This window comes from Balaenoptera physalus (assembly GCF_965194825.1).
Source record: "Balaenoptera physalus genome assembly, chromosome: 21".
Lineage (NCBI taxonomy): Eukaryota > Metazoa > Chordata > Mammalia > Artiodactyla > Balaenopteridae > Balaenoptera > Balaenoptera physalus.
In genome coordinates, this window is record NC_138902.1 from 4,668,231 (window position 1) to 4,689,627 (window position 21,397).

Genomic DNA, 21,397 nt, shown 5'->3' on the forward strand with positions numbered 1-21,397 from the left:
TAGAAATACAGTGAGTACCAGCAGTCTTCTTTGCTCTTCTAAGAAACATCCAGACCTAGACGCCTTTCCCAGTCACTCTATGTAATCAGAGTGTAGGGCAACTCGCTGCACCCTTCCTTAGGAAGCTAGGTGGACTCAGCTCTTCAACAGCTCCAGGGATTCTGTTCTCTCACGTCCTACATGCCATGGAAGTCTGCCTCATTGCCCTCTGTGGAGCTTCACTAAGATACACAATCTGCTTCGCCTACCTCTAGGAACTCATACCCAATGACCCCGTACCTACAGGAGAAAGGAGGCTTGCATTCCTACTGGAACCAAAGCGCAGTTTTTCCTTCTACACTGCAGGACTTTAGAATAGGCTTCGGCCCTATAGCATACATAGAACGTTCCAAGGATGAGGGAGTTCCATATATGCAGAACACTCTGTGAAGAAAAGTTGATTCAGCAAGGGACCAGGGTGTAGCTAGAGTCTCTTTGGACTTCTTAGATATAAGAAGGTGTCCGGGTGCATGTTCACCGGAAAAGAAGACTTGAATGCCTAAGCCTTGCGTTCCCATTTTAAATCTCTAGCCACGCCAGCCTGAGATACCTAAATAACACTGTTTTGACTGGCCTCGATTCACTGTGGGCAGCCCTCTGGAAAGAAAAGGAGTTTCTCTAAGGAAACACGGTGCTTCCATAGCATGGGTGGGAGTTCCTCCTGTCATGCTCTAGAGCTAGAGGGTAACTTGACGTGAGTCCTTGCCTCAAGCTAAGGCCTGAAAAGCCCTGCTGAAGCGAAAGCGCTTAGCATTTTCCATTATGTCGTATTGGAAGTTCTGCTTTACTTGAACGTTTCTTCACTCTACCAGACACTAGGCACCCTAGTGTAGGCACCCTTTTTCGTACAACTACAGTGAGTACCAGCAGTCTCCTTTACCCTTCTAAGAAACATCCCGACCTAGAAGCCTTTCCCAGTCACACTAGGTATTCAGAGTTTAAGGCAACTCGCTGCACCCTTCCTTAGAAAGCTAGGTGGACTCAGCTCTTCAACAGCTCCAGGGATTCTGTTCTCTCACGACATACATGCCATGGAAGTCTGCCTCATTGCTCTCATTGGAGCTACACTAAGAAACACAATCTGCTTCGCCTTCTTCTAGGAACTCTTACCCAAGGACCCCATACCTACAGGAGAAAGGAGGCTTGCATTCCTACTGGAATCTAAGCAAAGTTTTTCCTGTTACACTGCAGGACTTTAGACTAGGTTTAGGCCCGAAGGGTTACATAGAGCGTTCCAAGAATGAGGGAGTTCGATACATGCAGAAAACCCTGTGAAGAAAAGTTGATTCAGCAAGGGACCAGGGTGTGGCTAGAGTCTCTATTGACTTGTTAGGAATCAGAAGGGTTTCGGCTGCATGTTAACCCGAGAAGGAGACCTGATGGCACAAGCCTTGCTTTCCCATGTTAAATCTCTAAACATGCTTCCCTGAAGAATCCTAAATAACACTGTTTTTACCTGGCTTCTGGTCACTGTAGGCAGCCCTCTCGAAAGAAAAGGAGTTTTCTCTAAGGAAACACGGTGCTTCCATAGCATGGGTGGGAGCTCCTGCTGTCCTGCTCTAGAGCTACAGGGAAACTTGACGTGAGTGTTTGCCTCAAGCTAAGGCCTGAAAAGCCTTGCGGAAGCGGAAGCGCTTAGCAGTTTCCATTATGTCGTATTCCAAGTTCTGCTTTACTTGAATGTTTCTTCACTTACCAGACACAAGGCACCCTCGTGTAGGCACCCTTTTTCGTAGAAATACAGTGAGTACCAGCAGTCTTCTTTGCTCTTCTAAGAAACATCCAGACCTAGACGCCTTTCCCAGTCACTCTATGTAATCAGAGTGTAGGGCAACTCGCTGCACCCTTCCTTAGGAAGCTAGGTGGACTCAGCTCTTCAACAGCTCCAGGGATTCTGTTCTCTCACGTCCTACATGCCATGGAAGTCTGCCTCATTGCCCTCTGTGGAGCTTCACTAAGATACACAATCTGCTTCGCCTACCTCTAGGAACTCATACCCAATGACCCCGTACCTACAGGAGAAAGGAGGCTTGCATTCCTACTGGAACCAAAGCGCAGTTTTTCCTTCTACACTGCAGGACTTTAGAATAGGCTTCGGCCCTATAGCATACATAGAACGTTCCAAGGATGAGGGAGTTCCATATATGCAGAACACTCTGTGAAGAAAAGTTGATTCAGCAAGGGACCAGGGTGTAGCTAGAGTCTCTTTGGACTTCTTAGATATAAGAAGGTGTCCGGGTGCATGTTCACCGGAAAAGAAGACTTGAATGCCTAAGCCTTGCGTTCCCATTTTAAATCTCTAGCCACGCCAGCCTGAGATACCTAAATAACACTGTTTTGACTGGCCTCGATTCACTGTGGGCAGCCCTCTGGAAAGAAAAGGAGTTTCTCTAAGGAAACACGGTGCTTCCATAGCATGGGTGGGAGTTCCTCCTGTCATGCTCTAGAGCTAGAGGGTAACTTGACGTGAGTCCTTGCCTCAAGCTAAGGCCTGAAAAGCCCTGCTGAAGCGAAAGCGCTTAGCATTTTCCATTATGTCGTATTGGAAGTTCTGCTTTACTTGAACGTTTCTTCACTCTACCAGACACTAGGCACCCTAGTGTAGGCACCCTTTTTCGTACAACTACAGTGAGTACCAGCAGTCTCCTTTACCCTTCTAAGAAACATCCCGACCTAGAAGCCTTTCCCAGTCACACTAGGTATTCAGAGTTTAAGGCAACTCGCTGCACCCTTCCTTAGAAAGCTAGGTGGACTCAGCTCTTCAACAGCTCCAGGGATTCTGTTCTCTCACGACATACATGCCATGGAAGTCTGCCTCATTGCTCTCATTGGAGCTACACTAAGAAACACAATCTGCTTCGCCTTCTTCTAGGAACTCTTACCCAAGGACCCCATACCTACAGGAGAAAGGAGGCTTGCATTCCTACTGGAATCTAAGCAAAGTTTTTCCTGTTACACTGCAGGACTTTAGACTAGGTTTAGGCCCGAAGGGTTACATAGAGCGTTCCAAGAATGAGGGAGTTCGATACATGCAGAAAACCCTGTGAAGAAAAGTTGATTCAGCAAGGGACCAGGGTGTGGCTAGAGTCTCTATTGACTTGTTAGGAATCAGAAGGGTTTCGGCTGCATGTTAACCCGAGAAGGAGACCTGATGGCACAAGCCTTGCTTTCCCATGTTAAATCTCTAAACATGCTTCCCTGAAGAATCCTAAATAACACTGTTTTTACCTGGCTTCTGGTCACTGTAGGCAGCCCTCTCGAAAGAAAAGGAGTTTTCTCTAAGGAAACACGGTGCTTCCATAGCATGGGTGGGAGCTCCTGCTGTCCTGCTCTAGAGCTACAGGGAAACTTGACGTGAGTGTTTGCCTCAAGCTAAGGCCTGAAAAGCCTTGCGGAAGCGGAAGCGCTTAGCAGTTTCCATTATGTCGTATTCCAAGTTCTGCTTTACTTGAATGTTTCTTCACTTACCAGACACAAGGCACCCTCGTGTAGGCACCCTTTTTCGTAGAAATACAGTGAGTACCAGCAGTCTTCTTTGCTCTTCTAAGAAACATCCAGACCTAGACGCCTTTCCCAGTCACTCTATGTAATCCGAGTGTAGGGCAACTCGCTGCACCCTTCCTTAGGAAGCTAGGTGGACTCAGCTCTTCAACAGCTCCAGGGATTCTGTTCTCTCACGTCCTACATGCCATGGAAGTCTGCCTCATTGCCCTCTGTGGAGCTTCACTAAGATACACAATCTGCTTCGCCTACCTCTAGGAACTCGTACCCAATGACCCCGTACCTACAGGAGAAAGGAGGCTTGCATTCCTACTGGAACCAAAGCGCAGTTTTTCCTTCTACACTGCAGGACTTTAGAATAGGCTTCGGCCCTATAGCATACATAGAACGTTCCAAGGATGAGGGAGTTCCATATATGCAGAACACTCTGTGAAGAAAAGTTGATTCAGCAAGGGACCAGGCTGTAGCTAGAGTCTCTTTGGACTTCTTAGATATAAGAAGGTGTCCGGGTGCATGTTCACCGGAAAAGAAGACTTGAATGCCTAAGCCTTGCGTTCCCATTTTAAATCTCTAGCCACGCCAGCCTGAGATACCTAAATAACACTGTTTTGACTGGCCTCGATTCACTGTGGGCAGCCCTCTGGAAAGAAAAGGAGTTTCTCTAAGGAAACACGGTGCTTCCATAGCATGGGTGGGAGTTCCTCCTGTCATGCTCTAGAGCTACAGGGTAACTTGACGTGAGTCCTTGCCTCAAGCTAAGGCCTGAAAAGCCCTGCTGAAGCGAAAGCGCTTAGCATTTTCCATTATGTCGTATTGGAAGTTCTGCTTTACTTGAACGTTTCTTCACTCTACCAGACACTAGGCACCCTAGTGTAGGCACCCTTTTTCGTACAACTACAGTGAGTACCAGCAGTCTCCTTTACCCTTCTAAGAAACATCCCGACCTAGAAGCCTTTCCCAGTCACACTAGGTATTCAGAGTTTAAGGCAACTCGCTGCACCCTTCCTTAGAAAGCTAGGTGGACTCAGCTCTTCAACAGCTCCAGGGATTCTGTTCTCTCACGACATACATGCCATGGAAGTCTGCCTCATTGCTCTCATTGGAGCTACACTAAGAAACACAATCTGCTTCGCCTTCTTCTAGGAACTCTTACCCAAGGACCCCATACCTACAGGAGAAAGGAGGCTTGCATTCCTACTGGAATCTAAGCAAAGTTTTTCCTGTTACACTGCAGGACTTTAGACTAGGTTTAGGCCCGAAGGGTTACATAGAGCGTTCCAAGAATGAGGGAGTTCGATACATGCAGAAAACCCTGTGAAGAAAAGTTGATTCAGCAAGGGACCAGGGTGTGGCTAGAGTCTCTATTGACTTGTTAGGAATCAGAAGGGTTTCGGCTGCATGTTAACCCGAGAAGGAGACCTGATGGCACAAGCCTTGCTTTCCCATGTTAAATCTCTAAACATGCTTCCCTGAAGAATCCTAAATAACACTGTTTTTACCTGGCTTCTGGTCACTGTAGGCAGCCCTCTCGAAAGAAAAGGAGTTTTCTCTAAGGAAACACGGTGCTTCCATAGCATGGGTGGGAGCTCCTGCTGTCCTGCTCTAGAGCTACAGGGAAACTTGACGTGAGTGTTTGCCTCAAGCTAAGGCCTGAAAAGCCTTGCGGAAGCGGAAGCGCTTAGCAGTTTCCATTATGTCGTATTCCAAGTTCTGCTTTACTTGAATGTTTCTTCACTTACCAGACACAAGGCACCCTCGTGTAGGCACCCTTTTTCGTAGAAATACAGTGAGTACCAGCAGTCTTCTTTGCTCTTCTAAGAAACATCCAGACCTAGACGCCTTTCCCAGTCACTCTATGTAATCCGAGTGTAGGGCAACTCGCTGCACCCTTCCTTAGGAAGCTAGGTGGACTCAGCTCTTCAACAGCTCCAGGGATTCTGTTCTCTCACGTCCTACATGCCATGGAAGTCTGCCTCATTGCCCTCTGTGGAGCTTCACTAAGATACACAATCTGCTTCGCCTACCTCTAGGAACTCGTACCCAATGACCCCGTACCTACAGGAGAAAGGAGGCTTGCATTCCTACTGGAACCAAAGCGCAGTTTTTCCTTCTACACTGCAGGACTTTAGAATAGGCTTCGGCCCTATAGCATACATAGAACGTTCCAAGGATGAGGGAGTTCCATATATGCAGAACACTCTGTGAAGAAAAGTTGATTCAGCAAGGGACCAGGGTGTAGCTAGAGTCTCTTTGGACTTCTTAGATATAAGAAGGTGTCCGGGTGCATGTTCACCGGAAAAGAAGACTTGAATGCCTAAGCCTTGCGTTCCCATTTTAAATCTCTAGCCAGGCCAGCCTGAGATACCTAAATAACACTGTTTTGACTGGCCTCGATTCACTGTGGGCAGCCCTCTGGAAAGAAAAGGAGTTTCTCTAAGGAAACACGGTGCTTCCATAGCATGGGTGGGAGTTCCTCCTGTCATGCTCTAGAGCTACAGGGTAACTTGACGTGAGTCCTTGCCTCAAGCTAAGGCCTGAAAAGCCCTGCTGAAGCGAAAGCGCTTAGCATTTTCCATTATGTCGTATTGGAAGTTCTGCTTTACTTGAACGTTTCTTCACTCTACCAGACACTAGGCACCCTAGTGTAGGCACCCTTTTTCGTACAACTACAGTGAGTACCAGCAGTCTCCTTTACCCTTCTAAGAAACATCCCGACCTAGAAGCCTTTCCCAGTCACACTAGGTATTCAGAGTTTAAGGCAACTCGCTGCACCCTTCCTTAGAAAGCTAGGTGGACTCAGCTCTTCAACAGCTCCAGGGATTCTGTTCTCTCACGACATACATGCCATGGAAGTCTGCCTCATTGCTCTCATTGGAGCTACACTAAGAAACACAATCTGCTTCGCCTTCTTCTAGGAACTCTTACCCAAGGACCCCATACCTACAGGAGAAAGGAGGCTTGCATTCCTACTGGAATCTAAGCAAAGTTTTTCCTGTTACACTGCAGGACTTTAGACTAGGTTTAGGCCCGAAGGGTTACATAGAGCGTTCCAAGAATGAGGGAGTTCGATACATGCAGAAAACCCTGTGAAGAAAAGTTGATTCAGCAAGGGACCAGGGTGTGGCTAGAGTCTCTATTGACTTGTTAGGAATCAGAAGGGTTTCGGCTGCATGTTAACCCGAGAAGGAGACCTGATGGCACAAGCCTTGCTTTCCCATGTTAAATCTCTAAACATGCTTCCCTGAAGAATCCTAAATAACACTGTTTTTACCTGGCTTCTGGTCACTGTAGGCAGCCCTCTCGAAAGAAAAGGAGTTTTCTCTAAGGAAACACGGTGCTTCCATAGCATGGGTGGGAGCTCCTGCTGTCCTGCTCTAGAGCTACAGGGAAACTTGACGTGAGTGTTTGCCTCAAGCTAAGGCCTGAAAAGCCTTGCGGAAGCGGAAGCGCTTAGCAGTTTCCATTATGTCGTATTCCAAGTTCTGCTTTACTTGAATGTTTCTTCACTTACCAGACACAAGGCACCCTCGTGTAGGCACCCTTTTTCGTAGAAATACAGTGAGTACCAGCAGTCTTCTTTGCTCTTCTAAGAAACATCCAGACCTAGACGCCTTTCCCAGTCACTCTATGTAATCAGAGTGTAGGGCAACTCGCTGCACCCTTCCTTAGGAAGCTAGGTGGACTCAGCTCTTCAACAGCTCCAGGGATTCTGTTCTCTCACGTCCTACATGCCATGGAAGTCTGCCTCATTGCCCTCTGTGGAGCTTCACTAAGATACACAATCTGCTTCGCCTACCTCTAGGAACTCGTACCCAATGACCCCGTACCTACAGGAGAAAGGAGGCTTGCATTCCTACTGGAACCAAAGCGCAGTTTTTCCTTCTACACTGCAGGACTTTAGAATAGGCTTCGGCCCTATAGCATACATAGAACGTTCCAAGGATGAGGGAGTTCCATATATGCAGAACACTCTGTGAAGAAAAGTTGATTCAGCAAGGGACCAGGCTGTAGCTAGAGTCTCTTTGGACTTCTTAGATATAAGAAGGTGTCCGGGTGCATGTTCACCGGAAAAGAAGACTTGAATGCCTAAGCCTTGCGTTCCCATTTTAAATCTCTAGCCACGCCAGCCTGAGATACCTAAATAACACTGTTTTGACTGGCCTCGATTCACTGTGGGCAGCCCTCTGGAAAGAAAAGGAGTTTCTCTAAGGAAACACGGTGCTTCCATAGCATGGGTGGGAGTTCCTCCTGTCATGCTCTAGAGCTAGAGGGTAACTTGACGTGAGTCCTTGCCTCAAGCTAAGGCCTGAAAAGCCCTGCTGAAGCGAAAGCGCTTAGCATTTTCCATTATGTCGTATTGGAAGTTCTGCTTTACTTGAACGTTTCTTCACTCTACCAGACACTAGGCACCCTAGTGTAGGCACCCTTTTTCGTACAACTACAGTGAGTACCAGCAGTCTCCTTTACCCTTCTAAGAAACATCCCGACCTAGAAGCCTTTCCCAGTCACACTAGGTATTCAGAGTTTAAGGCAACTCGCTGCACCCTTCCTTAGAAAGCTAGGTGGACTCAGCTCTTCAACAGCTCCAGGGATTCTGTTCTCTCACGACATACATGCCATGGAAGTCTGCCTCATTGCTCTCATTGGAGCTACACTAAGAAACACAATCTGCTTCGCCTTCTTCTAGGAACTCTTACCCAAGGACCCCATACCTACAGGAGAAAGGAGGCTTGCATTCCTACTGGAATCTAAGCAAAGTTTTTCCTGTTACACTGCAGGACTTTAGACTAGGTTTAGGCCCGAAGGGTTACATAGAGCGTTCCAAGAATGAGGGAGTTCGATACATGCAGAAAACCCTGTGAAGAAAAGTTGATTCAGCAAGGGACCAGGGTGTGGCTAGAGTCTCTATTGACTTGTTAGGAATCAGAAGGGTTTCGGCTGCATGTTAACCCGAGAAGGAGACCTGATGGCACAAGCCTTGCTTTCCCATGTTAAATCTCTAAACATGCTTCCCTGAAGAATCCTAAATAACACTGTTTTTACCTGGCTTCTGGTCACTGTAGGCAGCCCTCTCGAAAGAAAAGGAGTTTTCTCTAAGGAAACACGGTGCTTCCATAGCATGGGTGGGAGCTCCTGCTGTCCTGCTCTAGAGCTACAGGGAAACTTGACGTGAGTGTTTGCCTCAAGCTAAGGCCTGAAAAGCCTTGCGGAAGCGGAAGCGCTTAGCAGTTTCCATTATGTCGTATTCCAAGTTCTGCTTTACTTGAATGTTTCTTCACTTACCAGACACAAGGCACCCTCGTGTAGGCACCCTTTTTCGTAGAAATACAGTGAGTACCAGCAGTCTTCTTTGCTCTTCTAAGAAACATCCAGACCTAGACGCCTTTCCCAGTCACTCTATGTAATCCGAGTGTAGGGCAACTCGCTGCACCCTTCCTTAGGAAGCTAGGTGGACTCAGCTCTTCAACAGCTCCAGGGATTCTGTTCTCTCACGTCCTACATGCCATGGAAGTCTGCCTCATTGCCCTCTGTGGAGCTTCACTAAGATACACAATCTGCTTCGCCTACCTCTAGGAACTCGTACCCAATGACCCCGTACCTACAGGGGAAAGGAGGCTTGCATTCCTACTGGAACCAAAGCGCAGTTTTTCCTTCTACACTGCAGGACTTTAGAATAGGCTTCGGCCCTATAGCATACATAGAACGTTCCAAGGATGAGGGAGTTCCATATATGCAGAACACTCTGTGAAGAAAAGTTGATTCAGCAAGGGACCAGGGTGTAGCTAGAGTCTCTTTGGACTTCTTAGATATAAGAAGGTGTCCGGGTGCATGTTCACCGGAAAAGAAGACTTGAATGCCTAAGCCTTGCGTTCCCATTTTAAATCTCTAGCCACGCCAGCCTGAGATACCTAAATAACACTGTTTTGACTGGCCTCGATTCACTGTGGGCAGCCCTCTGGAAAGAAAAGGAGTTTCTCTAAGGAAACACGGTGCTTCCATAGCATGGGTGGGAGTTCCTCCTGTCATGCTCTAGAGCTACAGGGTAACTTGACGTGAGTCCTTGCCTCAAGCTAAGGCCTGAAAAGCCCTGCTGAAGCGAAAGCGCTTAGCATTTTCCATTATGTCGTATTGGAAGTTCTGCTTTACTTGAACGTTTCTTCACTCTACCAGACACTAGGCACCCTAGTGTAGGCACCCTTTTTCGTACAACTACAGTGAGTACCAGCAGTCTCCTTTACCCTTCTAAGAAACATCCCGACCTAGAAGCCTTTCCCAGTCACACTAGGTATTCAGAGTTTAAGGCAACTCGCTGCACCCTTCCTTAGAAAGCTAGGTGGACTCAGCTCTTCAACAGCTCCAGGGATTCTGTTCTCTCACGACATACATGCCATGGAAGTCTGCCTCATTGCTCTCATTGGAGCTACACTAAGAAACACAATCTGCTTCGCCTTCTTCTAGGAACTCTTACCCAAGGACCCCATACCTATAGGAGAAAGGAGGCTTGCATTCCTACTGGAATCTAAGCAAAGTTTTTCCTGTTTCACTGCAGGACTTTAGACTAGGTTTAGGCCCGAAGGGTTACATAGAGCGTTCCAAGAATGAGGGAGTTCGATACATGCAGAAAACCCTGTGAAGAAAAGTTGATTCAGCAAGGGACCAGGGTGTGGCTAGAGTCTCTATTGACTTGTTAGGAATCAGAAGGGTTTCAGCTGCATGTTAACCCGAGAAGGAGACCTGATGGCACAAGCCTTGCTTTCCCATGTTAAATCTCTAAACATGCTTCCCTGAAGAATCCTAAATAACACTGTTTTTACCTGGCTTCTGGTCACTGTAGGCAGCCCTCTCGAAAGAAAAGGAGTTTTCTCTAAGGAAACACGGTGCTTCCATAGCATGGGTGGGAGCTCCTGCTGTCCTGCTCTAGAGCTACAGGGAAACTTGACGTGAGTGTTTGCCTCAAGCTAAGGCCTGAAAAGCCTTGCGGAAGCGGAAGCGCTTAGCAGTTTCCATTATGTCGTATTCCAAGTTCTGCTTTACTTGAATGTTTCTTCACTTACCAGACACAAGGCACCCTCGTGTAGGCACCCTTTTTCGTAGAAATACAGTGAGTACCAGCAGTCTTCTTTGCTCTTCTAAGAAACATCCAGACCTAGACGCCTTTCCCAGTCACTCTATGTAATCAGAGTGTAGGGCAACTCGCTGCACCCTTCCTTAGGAAGCTAGGTGGACTCAGCTCTTCAACAGCTCCAGGGATTCTGTTCTCTCACGTCCTACATGCCATGGAAGTCTGCCTCATTGCCCTCTGTGGAGCTTCACTAAGATACACAATCTGCTTCGCCTACCTCTAGGAACTCGTACCCAATGACCCCGTACCTACAGGAGAAAGGAGGCTTGCATTCCTACTGGAACCAAAGCGCAGTTTTTCCTTCTACACTGCAGGACTTTAGAATAGGCTTCGGCCCTATAGCATACATAGAACGTTCCAAGGATGAGGGAGTTCCATATATGCAGAACACTCTGTGAAGAAAAGTTGATTCAGCAAGGGACCAGGGTGTAGCTAGAGTCTCTTTGGACTTCTTAGATATAAGAAGGTGTCCGGGTGCATGTTCACCGGAAAAGAAGACTTGAATGCCTAAGCCTTGCGTTCCCATTTTAAATCTCTAGCCACGCCAGCCTGAGATACCTAAATAACACTGTTTTGACTGGCCTCGATTCACTGTGGGCAGCCCTCTGGAAAGAAAAGGAGTTTCTCTAAGGAAACACGGTGCTTCCATAGCATGGGTGGGAGTTCCTCCTGTCATGCTCTAGAGCTACAGGGTAACTTGACGTGAGTCCTTGCCTCAAGCTAAGGCCTGAAAAGCCCTGCTGAAGCGAAAGCGCTTAGCATTTTCCATTATGTCGTATTGGAAGTTCTGCTTTACTTGAACGTTTCTTCACTCTACCAGACACTAGGCACCCTAGTGTAGGCACCCTTTTTCGTACAACTACAGTGAGTACCAGCAGTCTCCTTTACCCTTCTAAGAAACATCCCGACCTAGAAGCCTTTCCCAGTCACACTAGGTATTCAGAGTTTAAGGCAACTCGCTGCACCCTTCCTTAGAAAGCTAGGTGGACTCAGCTCTTCAACAGCTCCAGGGATTCTGTTCTCTCACGACATACATGCCATGGAAGTCTGCCTCATTGCTCTCATTGGAGCTACACTAAGAAACACAATCTGCTTCGCCTTCTTCTAGGAACTCTTACCCAAGGACCCCATACCTACAGGAGAAAGGAGGCTTGCATTCCTACTGGAATCTAAGCAAAGTTTTTCCTGTTACACTGCAGGACTTTAGACTAGGTTTAGGCCCGAAGGGTTACATAGAGCGTTCCAAGAATGAGGGAGTTCGATACATGCAGAAAACCCTGTGAAGAAAAGTTGATTCAGCAAGGGACCAGGGTGTGGCTAGAGTCTCTATTGACTTGTTAGGAATCAGAAGGGTTTCGGCTGCATGTTAACCCGAGAAGGAGACCTGATGGCACAAGCCTTGCTTTCCCATGTTAAATCTCTAAACATGCTTCCCTGAAGAATCCTAAATAACACTGTTTTTACCTGGCTTCTGGTCACTGTAGGCAGCCCTCTCGAAAGAAAAGGAGTTTTCTCTAAGGAAACACGGTGCTTCCATAGCATGGGTGGGAGCTCCTGCTGTCCTGCTCTAGAGCTACAGGGAAACTTGACGTGAGTGTTTGCCTCAAGCTAAGGCCTGAAAAGCCTTGCGGAAGCGGAAGCGCTTAGCAGTTTCCATTATGTCGTATTCCAAGTTCTGCTTTACTTGAATGTTTCTTCACTTACCAGACACAAGGCACCCTCGTGTAGGCACCCTTTTTCGTAGAAATACAGTGAGTACCAGCAGTCTTCTTTGCTCTTCTAAGAAACATCCAGACCTAGACGCCTTTCCCAGTCACTCTATGTAATCCGAGTGTAGGGCAACTCGCTGCACCCTTCCTTAGGAAGCTAGGTGGACTCAGCTCTTCAACAGCTCCAGGGATTCTGTTCTCTCACGTCCTACATGCCATGGAAGTCTGCCTCATTGCCCTCTGTGGAGCTTCACTAAGATACACAATCTGCTTCGCCTACCTCTAGGAACTCGTACCCAATGACCCCGTACCTACAGGGGAAAGGAGGCTTGCATTCCTACTGGAACCAAAGCGCAGTTTTTCCTTCTACACTGCAGGACTTTAGAATAGGCTTCGGCCCTATAGCATACATAGAACGTTCCAAGGATGAGGGAGTTCCATATATGCAGAACACTCTGTGAAGAAAAGTTGATTCAGCAAGGGACCAGGGTGTAGCTAGAGTCTCTTTGGACTTCTTAGATATAAGAAGGTGTCCGGGTGCATGTTCACCGGAAAAGAAGACTTGAATGCCTAAGCCTTGCGTTCCCATTTTAAATCTCTAGCCACGCCAGCCTGAGATACCTAAATAACACTGTTTTGACTGGCCTCGATTCACTGTGGGCAGCCCTCTGGAAAGAAAAGGAGTTTCTCTAAGGAAACACGGTGCTTCCATAGCATGGGTGGGAGTTCCTCCTGTCATGCTCTAGAGCTACAGGGTAACTTGACGTGAGTCCTTGCCTCAAGCTAAGGCCTGAAAAGCCCTGCTGAAGCGAAAGCGCTTAGCATTTTCCATTATGTCGTATTGGAAGTTCTGCTTTACTTGAACGTTTCTTCACTCTACCAGACACTAGGCACCCTAGTGTAGGCACCCTTTTTCGTACAACTACAGTGAGTACCAGCAGTCTCCTTTACCCTTCTAAGAAACATCCCGACCTAGAAGCCTTTCCCAGTCACACTAGGTATTCAGAGTTTAAGGCAACTCGCTGCACCCTTCCTTAGAAAGCTAGGTGGACTCAGCTCTTCAACAGCTCCAGGGATTCTGTTCTCTCACGACATACATGCCATGGAAGTCTGCCTCATTGCTCTCATTGGAGCTACACTAAGAAACACAATCTGCTTCGCCTTCTTCTAGGAACTCTTACCCAAGGACCCCATACCTATAGGAGAAAGGAGGCTTGCATTCCTACTGGAATCTAAGCAAAGTTTTTCCTGTTTCACTGCAGGACTTTAGACTAGGTTTAGGCCCGAAGGGTTACATAGAGCGTTCCAAGAATGAGGGAGTTCGATACATGCAGAAAACCCTGTGAAGAAAAGTTGATTCAGCAAGGGACCAGGGTGTGGCTAGAGTCTCTATTGACTTGTTAGGAATCAGAAGGGTTTCGGCTGCATGTTAACCCGAGAAGGAGACCTGATGGCACAAGCCTTGCTTTCCCATGTTAAATCTCTAAACATGCTTCCCTGAAGAATCCTAAATAACACTGTTTTTACCTGGCTTCTGGTCACTGTAGGCAGCCCTCTCGAAAGAAAAGGAGTTTTCTCTAAGGAAACACGGTGCTTCCATAGCATGGGTGGGAGCTCCTGCTGTCCTGCTCTAGAGCTACAGGGAAACTTGACGTGAGTGTTTGCCTCAAGCTAAGGCCTGAAAAGCCTTGCGGAAGCGGAAGCGCTTAGCAGTTTCCATTATGTCGTATTCCAAGTTCTGCTTTACTTGAATGTTTCTTCACTTACCAGACACAAGGCACCCTCGTGTAGGCACCCTTTTTCGTAGAAATACAGTGAGTACCAGCAGTCTTCTTTGCTCTTCTAAGAAACATCCAGACCTAGACGCCTTTCCCAGTCACTCTATGTAATCAGAGTGTAGGGCAACTCGCTGCACCCTTCCTTAGGAAGCTAGGTGGACTCAGCTCTTCAACAGCTCCAGGGATTCTGTTCTCTCACGTCCTACATGCCATGGAAGTCTGCCTCATTGCCCTCTGTGGAGCTTCACTAAGATACACAATCTGCTTCGCCTACCTCTAGGAACTCGTACCCAATGACCCCGTACCTACAGGAGAAAGGAGGCTTGCATTCCTACTGGAACCAAAGCGCAGTTTTTCCTTCTACACTGCAGGACTTTAGAATAGGCTTCGGCCCTATAGCATACATAGAACGTTCCAAGGATGAGGGAGTTCCATATATGTAGAACACTCTGTGAAGAAAAGTTGATTCAGCAAGGGACCAGGGTGTAGCTAGAGTCTCTTTGGACTTCTTAGATATAAGAAGGTGTCCGGGTGCATGTTCACCGGAAAAGAAGACTTGAATGCCTAAGCCTTGCGTTCCCATTTTAAATCTCTAGCCACGCCAGCCTGAGATACCTAAATAACACTGTTTTGACTGGCCTCGATTCACTGTGGGCAGCCCTCTGGAAAGAAAAGGAGTTTCTCTAAGGAAACACGGTGCTTCCATAGCATGGGTGGGAGTTCCTCCTGTCATGCTCTAGAGCTACAGGGTAACTTGACGTGAGTCCTTGCCTCAAGCTAAGGCCTGAAAAGCCCTGCTGAAGCGAAAGCGCTTAGCATTTTCCATTATGTCGTATTGGAAGTTCTGCTTTACTTGAACGTTTCTTCACTCTACCAGACACTAGGCACCCTAGTGTAGGCACCCTTTTTCGTACAACTACAGTGAGTACCAGCAGTCTCCTTTACCCTTCTAAGAAACATCCCGACCTAGAAGCCTTTCCCAGTCACACTAGGTATTCAGAGTTTAAGGCAACTCGCTGCACCCTTCCTTAGAAAGCTAGGTGGACTCAGCTCTTCAACAGCTCCAGGGATTCTGTTCTCTCACGACATACATGCCATGGAAGTCTGCCTCATTGCTCTCATTGGAGCTACACTAAGAAACACAATCTGCTTCGCCTTCTTCTAGGAACTCTTACCCAAGGACCCCATACCTACAGGAGAAAGGAGGCTTGCATTCCTACTGGAATCTAAGCAAAGTTTTTCCTGTTACACTGCAGGACTTTAGACTAGGTTTAGGCCCGAAGGGTTACATAGAGCGTTCCAAGAATGAGGGAGTTCGATACATGCAGAAAACCCTGTGAAGAAAAGTTGATTCAGCAAGGGACCAGGGTGTGGCTAGAGTCTCTATTGACTTGTTAGGAATCAGAAGGGTTTCGGCTGCATGTTAACCCGAGAAGGAGACCTGATGGCACAAGCCTTGCTTTCCCATGTTAAATCTCTAAACATGCTTCCCTGAAGAATCCTAAATAACACTGTTTTTACCTGGCTTCTGGTCACTGTAGGCAGCCCTCTCGAAAGAAAAGGAGTTTTCTCTAAGGAAACACGGTGCTTCCATAGCATGGGTGGGAGCTCCTGCTGTCCTGCTCTAGAGCTACAGGGAAACTTGACGTGAGTGTTTGCCTCAAGCTAAGGCCTGAAAAGCCTTGCGGAAGCGGAAGCGCTTAGCAGTTTCCATTATGTCGTATTCCAAGTTCTGCTTTACTTGAATGTTTCTTCACTTACCAGACACAAGGCACCCTCGTGTAGGCACCCTTTTTCGTAGAAATACAGTGAGTACCAGCAGTCTTCTTTGCTCTTCTAAGAAACATCCAGACCTAGACGCCTTTCCCAGTCACTCTATGTAATCAGAGTGTAGGGCAACTCGCTGCACCCTTCCTTAGGAAGCTAGGTGGACTCAGCTCTTCAACAGCTCCAGGGATTCTGTTCTCTCACGTCCTACATGCCATGGAAGTCTGCCTCATTGCCCTCTGTGGAGCTTCACTAAGATACACAATCTGCTTCGCCTACCTCTAGGAACTCATACCCAATGACCCCGTACCTACAGGAGAAAGGAGGCTTGCATTCCTACTGGAACCAAAGCGCAGTTTTTCCTTCTACACTGCAGGACTTTAGAATAGGCTTCGGCCCTATAGCATACATAGAACGTTCCAAGGATGAGGGAGTTCCATATATGCAGAACACTCTGTGAAGAAAAGTTGATTCAGCAAGGGACCAGGGTGTAGCTAGAGTCTCTTTGGACTTCTTAGATATAAGAAGGTGTCCGGGTGCATGTTCACCGGAAAAGAAGACTTGAATGCCTAAGCCTTGCGTTCCCATTTTAAATCTCTAGCCACGCCAGCCTGAGATACCTAAATAACACTGTTTTGACTGGCCTCGATTCACTGTGGGCAGCCCTCTGGAAAGAAAAGGAGTTTCTCTAAGGAAACACGGTGCTTCCATAGCATGGGTGGGAGTTCCTCCTGTCATGCTCTAGAGCTAGAGGGTAACTTGACGTGAGTCCTTGCCTCAAGCTAAGGCCTGAAAAGCCCTGCTGAAGCGAAAGCGCTTAGCATTTTCCATTATGTCGTATTGGAAGTTCTGCTTTACTTGAACGTTTCTTCACTCTACCAGACACTAGGCACCCTAGTGTAGGCACCCTTTTTCGTACAACTACAGTGAGTACCAGCAGTCTCCTTTACCCTTCTAAGAAACATCCCGACCTAGAAGCCTTTCCCAGTCACACTAGGTATTCAGAGTTTAAGGCAACTCGCTGCACCCTTCCTTAGAAAGCTAGGTGGACTCAGCTCTTCAACAGCTCCAGGGATTCTGTTCTCTCACGACATACATGCCATGGAAGTCTGCCTCATTGCTCTCATTGGAGCTACACTAAGAAACACAATCTGCTTCGCCTTCTTCTAGGAACTCTTACCCAAGGACCCCATACCTATAGGAGAAAGGAGGCTTGCATTCCTACTGGAATCTAAGCAAAGTTTTTCCTGTTTCACTGCAGGACTTTAGACTAGGTTTAGGCCCGAAGGGTTACATAGAGCGTTCCAAGAATGAGGGAGTTCGATACATGCAGAAAACCCTGTGAAGAAAAGTTGATTCAGCAAGGGACCAGGGTGTGGCTAGAGTCTCTATTGACTTGTTAGGAATCAGAAGGGTTTCGGCTGCATGTTAACCCGAGAAGGAGACCTGATGGCACAAGCCTTGCTTTCCCATGTTAAATCTCTAAACATGCTTCCCTGAAGAATCCTAAATAACACTGTTTTTACCTGGCTTCTGGTCACTGTAGGCAGCCCTCTCGAAAGAAAAGGAGTTTTCTCTAAGGAAACACGGTGCTTCCATAGCATGGGTGGGAGCTCCTGCTGTCCTGCTCTAGAGCTACAGGGAAACTTGACGTGAGTGTTTGCCTCAAGCTAAGGCCTGAAAAGCCTTGCGGAAGCGGAAGCGCTTAGCAGTTTCCATTATGTCGTATTCCAAGTTCTGCTTTACTTGAATGTTTCTTCACTTACCAGACACAAGGCACCCTCGTGTAGGCACCCTTTTTCGTAGAAATACAGTGAGTACCAGCAGTCTTCTTTGCTCTTCTAAGAAACATCCAGACCTAGACGCCTTTCCCAGTCACTCTATGTAATCAGAGTGTAGGGCAACTCGCTGCACCCTTCCTTAGGAAGCTAGGTGGACTCAGCTCTTCAACAGCTCCAGGGATTCTGTTCTCTCACGTCCTACATGCCATGGAAGTCTGCCTCATTGCCCTCTGTGGAGCTTCACTAAGATACACAATCTGCTTCGCCTACCTCTAGGAACTCGTACCCAATGACCCCGTACCTACTGGAGAAAGGAGGCTTGCATTCCTACTGGAACCAAAGCGCAGTTTTTCCTTCTACACTGCAGGACTTTAGAATAGGCTTCGGCCCTATAGCATACATAGAACGTTCCAAGGATGAGGGAGTTCCATATATGCAGAACACTCTGTGAAGAAAAGTTGATTCAGCAAGGGACCAGGGTGTAGCTAGAGTCTCTTTGGACTTCTTAGATATAAGAAGGTGTCCGGGTGCATGTTCACCGGAAAAGAAGACTTGAATGCCTAAGCCTTGCGTTCCCATTTTAAATCTCTAGCCACGCCAGCCTGAGATACCTAAATAACACTGTTTTGACTGGCCTCGATTCACTGTGGGCAGCCCTCTGGAAAGAAAAGGAGTTTCTCTAAGGAAACACGGTGCTTCCATAGCATGGGTGGGAGTTCCTCCTGTCATGCTCTAGAGCTACAGGGTAACTTGACGTGAGTCCTTGCCTCAAGCTAAGGCCTGAAAAGCCCTGCTGAAGCGAAAGCGCTTAGCATTTTCCATTATGTCGTATTGGAAGTTCTGCTTTACTTGAACGTTTCTTCACTCTACCAGACACTAGGCACCCTAGTGTAGGCACCCTTTTTCGTACAACTACAGTGAGTACCAGCAGTCTCCTTTACCCTTCTAAGAAACATCCCGACCTAGAAGCCTTTCCCAGTCACACTAGGTATTCAGAGTTTAAGGCAACTCGCTGCACCCTTCCTTAGAAAGCTAGGTGGACTCAGCTCTTCAACAGCTCCAGGGATTCTGTTCTCTCACGACATACATGCCATGGAAGTCTGCCTCATTGCTCTCATTGGAGCTACACTAAGAAACACAATCTGCTTCGCCTTCTTCTAGGAACTCTTACCCAAGGACCCCATACCTATAGGAGAAAGGAGGCTTGCATTCCTACTGGAATCTAAGCAAAGTTTTTCCTGTTTCACTGCAGGACTTTAGACTAGGTTTAGGCCCGAAGGGTTACATAGAGCGTTCCAAGAATGAGGGAGTTCGATACATGCAGAAAACCCTGTGAAGAAAAGTTGATTCAGCAAGGGACCAGGGTGTGGCTAGAGTCTCTATTGACTTGTTAGGAATCAGAAGGGTTTCGGCTGCATGTTAACCCGAGAAGGAGACCTGATGGCACAAGCCTTGCTTTCCCATGTTAAATCTCTAAACATGCTTCCCTGAAGAATCCTAAATAACACTGTTTTTACCTGGCTTCTGGTCACTGTAGGCAGCCCTCTCGAAAGAAAAGGAGTTTTCTCTAAGGAAACACGGTGCTTCCATAGCATGGGTGGGAGCTCCTGCTGTCCTGCTCTAGAGCTACAGGGAAACTTGACGTGAGTGTTTGCCTCAAGCTAAGGCCTGAAAAGCCTTGCGGAAGCGGAAGCGCTTAGCAGTTTCCATTATGTCGTATTCCAAGTTCTGCTTTACTTGAATGTTTCTTCACTTACCAGACACAAGGCACCCTCGTGTAGGCACCCTTTTTCATAGAAATACAGTGAGTACCAGCAGTCTTCTTTGCTCTTCTAAGAAACATCCAGACCTAGACGCCTTTCCCAGTCACTCTATGTAATCCGAGTGTAGGGCAACTCGCTGCACCCTTCCTTAGGAAGCTAGGTGGACTCAGCTCTTCAACAGCTCCTGGGATTCTGTTCTCTCACGTCCTACATGCCATGGAAGTCTGCCTCATTGCCCTCTGTGGAGCTTCACTAAGATACACAATCTGCTTCGCCTACCTCTAGGAACTCGTACCCAATGACCCCGTACCTACAGGAGAAAGGAGGCTTGCATTCCTACTGGAACCAAAGCGCAGTTTTTCCTTCTACACTGCAGGACTTTAGAATAGGCTTCGGCCCTATAGCATACATAGAACGTTCCAAGGATGAGGGAGTTCCATATATGCAGAACACTCTGTGAAGAAAAGTTGATTCAGCAAGGGACCAGGGTGTAGCTAGAGTCTCTTTGGACTTCTTAGATATAAGAAGGTGTCCGGGTGCATGTTCACCGGAAAAGAAGACTTGAATGCCTAAGCCTTGCGTTCCCATTTTAAATCTCTAGCCACGCCAGCCTGAGATACCTAAATAACACTGTTTTGACTGGCCTCGATTCACTGTGGGCAGCCCTCTGGAAAGAAAAGGAGTTTCTCTAAGGAAACACGGTGCTTCCATAGCATGGGTGGGAGTTCCTCCTGTCATGCTCTAGAGCTACAGGGTAACTTGACGTGAGTCCTTGCCTCAAGCTAAGGCCTGAAAAGCCCTGCTGAAGCGAAAGCGCTTAGCATTTTCCATTATGTCGTATTGGAAGTTCTGCTTTACTTGAACGTTTCTTCACTCTACCAGACACTAGGCACCCTAGTGTAGGCACCCTTTTTCGTACAACTACAGTGAGTACCAGCAGTCTCCTTTACCCTTCTAAGAAACATCCCGACCTAGAAGCCTTTCCCAGTCACACTAGGTATTCAGAGTTTAAGGCAACTCGCTGCACCCTTCCTTAGAAAGCTAGGTGGACTCAGCTCTTCAACAGCTCCAGGGATTCTGTTCTCTCACGACATACATGCCATGGAAGTCTGCCTCATTGCTCTCATTGGAGCTACACTAAGAAACACAATCTGCTTCGCCTTCTTCTAGGAACTCTTACCCAAGGACCCCATACCTACAGGAGAAAGGAGGCTTGCATTCCTACTGGAATCTAAGCAAAGTTTTTCCTGTTTCACTGCAGGACTTTAGACTAGGTTTAGGCCCGAAGGGTTACATAGAGCGTTCCAAGAATGAGGGAGTTCGATACATGCAGAAAACCCTGTGAAGAAAAGTTGATTCAGCAAGGGACCAGGGTGTGGCTAGAGTCTCTATTGACTTGTTAGGAATCAGAAGGGTTTCGGCTGCATGTTAACCCGAGAAGGAGACCTGATGGCACAAGCCTTGCTTTCCCATGTTAAATCTCTAAACATGCTTCCCTGAAGAATCCTAAATAACACTGTTTTTACCTGGCTTCTGGTCACTGTAGGCAGCCCTCTCGAAAGAAAAGGAGTTTTCTCTAAGGAAACACGGTGCTTCCATAGCATGGGTGGAAGCTCCTGCTGTCCTGCTCTAGAGCTACAGGGAAACTTGACGTGAGTGTTTGCCTCAAGCTAAGGCCTGAAAAGCCTTGCGGAAGCGGAAGCGCTTAGCAGTTTCCATTATGTCGTATTCCAAGTTCTGCTTTACTTGAATGTTTCTTCACTTACCAGACACAAGGCACCCTCGTGTAGGCACCCTTTTTCGTAGAAATACAGTGAGTACCAGCAGTCTTCTTTGCTCTTCTAAGAAACATCCAGACCTAGACGCCTTTCCCAGTCACTCTATGTAATCAGAGTGTAGGGCAACTCGCTGCACCCTTCCTTAGGAAGCTAGGTGG